Raw genomic sequence first — 2,103 nt, forward strand, 5'->3', positions numbered from 1 at the left:
TAAGTTATGCCTAGTGGGAGCTAAAGTGCTGAAATTTGTGGTTTATTTCTTGGTTTGAGATGAATTGGTGAAGTTTTTGATTTATTGATGATTTTTCTGATTTAATTTGATCATGATGTTGTGGCTGTCCATGATGGTTGGAAATGATGTTTAATAACTCTAGTAGGTGTAAATGATTGGTAATTGCAACCAATTTTGGGTTTGGAAGGAATTTGAGAAAGTTAGGGTTTTATATCCCCAATTCTGTCCGGTTTTGTATCTCATGGTTAGGGGCCGAATTGGCCTTGGTTTAAAACATGAAAGTTGTAGGTATTTATGTTTTAAAGGTGCCTGTAAAATTACAGGTCAATTGGAGTAGTGTGGAGTGAGAAAAGTTGAAAATACTGAGACTAGTCTGGGAAGGGGTGCTGCGAACAGGGTTGCCTTTTCACTCAATTTGACCGTGACCTTTCACCCTGATTCTCACCGAATTAGATTTTGGCCAAAACATGAAAGTTGTATGCAAGGCTATAAAATAGTTGCCTGTAAATTTTCAGCTTGATCCGACCATTGTAGCATGTGAAATGACCGAAATACCCTTGACTGTTTTTGAAACCTGTTTCGCGCCCAGATTTTTGTTTTCGTGTATTCTTCCATTTTCGATCATGAAAATGCACGATTTGGCCTTTGAGGTCTTCTGATGAAATGTACCTTGATGTATTAGCTACCATATACCTTTGGAATTTCTGGATTTGGACTTGTAGAGCCTGAGTTATGATGTTTCCGCTAGAATGCGTTTTGGTGAATCTGTTTTACGTTTTTGATGTGGTATCTTGCCTTTTGACCTGTTTGCACTCGAAACTGGGTTGAGTGACCTTCTGCAATATTGTAGCCCTGACTCTTAGCTTCGAAACGGTGGGTCTTTCACCTTCATCCGACAATCGTAGCGCCTTTGGTACCATTACCGCAAAATGACGTCAAAACTATTTTTCTGGTTTTGAGCTTAACTTTCATTTCCGGACTTTTTCCTAGCTTGACTTGTGCTAGTACTACTTGGAGCTTGCTGAATGGCTATTGGATGAACTTATTTGTGTGACTTTGGAACTGGCTGAGGAAATAATGAAGCCATGATGGCTGGGAAAGTAAGCAAATTTAGGGGAAGTGCTGTCCGAAGTTTTAAAGGGTTTGATTGCTTTGAGTTTGTGATCTAAGACTTGGATTTGAGCAAGGCAATGTTATATGATGGATGATTTCTAAGCCGTGGAGGTGAGTGACCTCAAACTACTTCTAAAGTGATTTATGAACCGTTTCTTACATTATTTACTTTTGAACTGTTTCCAAAGTTACTTTTGAAATGTTTTCTTGCATATCATGTGTGCTGCCATTTGAGTGTGCCTTGTTTGCTATATTTCTTGACTTCATGACTTGTATTTTGGTTGATAACGTGTTAAGCGCTTATAATGATTTCCAAAACGAGTTTTCGAGGCGAGTGTGTACTTTATCGCACTCGACCTCGATAAAGGTGAAATTTTCGATTGAAATGTTACTTGCGCATGAATGTAAGCCTTTTGGGCTGAACTGGCCATTGCCCCTTGTTACCGGTCGTCTTGAGCCAGAAGCGGACTCGGTCAGGCGATTAGGAACTTGGGTGAACGTTTGGTATACTCGAGTATTACCTATTTAGGTTGGTGGAGCCTGGCCAAAAGCCAGGGACGGGGTGAATGAAATGAAATGAATGACCAAATGAGCGAGGAAATGTCAGGAGAATGAATGTATCCTTTCATGAATGTTACTATCGCTTTCCATTGGAAATGTTTCTTGAATTATTGATAATCCAAATTTACTGTTTTGCAAATGTTGTAGTTATTTCCGGATTTATCATTTGATTTATGACATCATTGCTATATGACATCATTGAAATGAACTGTTGTGAAACCGATTTGATTACTGATTTTAATGGTTACTCGCTGAGCTTCTAGCTCACCCCAAAAATGTTTTATTTCCCCCCCCCACAGGGCTCAAGGCGAAGAAAAGCTTGGAGTGCTTATTCACGTGACTGGATGGCTTATATCGTGTACAGTTTAAGTTTGGATCTATTTTATGTACGAGTTGGTCTTGTATAAA

This window comes from Coffea arabica, chromosome 1c (genome assembly GCF_036785885.1).
Source record: "Coffea arabica cultivar ET-39 chromosome 1c, Coffea Arabica ET-39 HiFi, whole genome shotgun sequence".
Taxonomy (NCBI): Eukaryota; Viridiplantae; Streptophyta; class Magnoliopsida; order Gentianales; family Rubiaceae; genus Coffea; species Coffea arabica.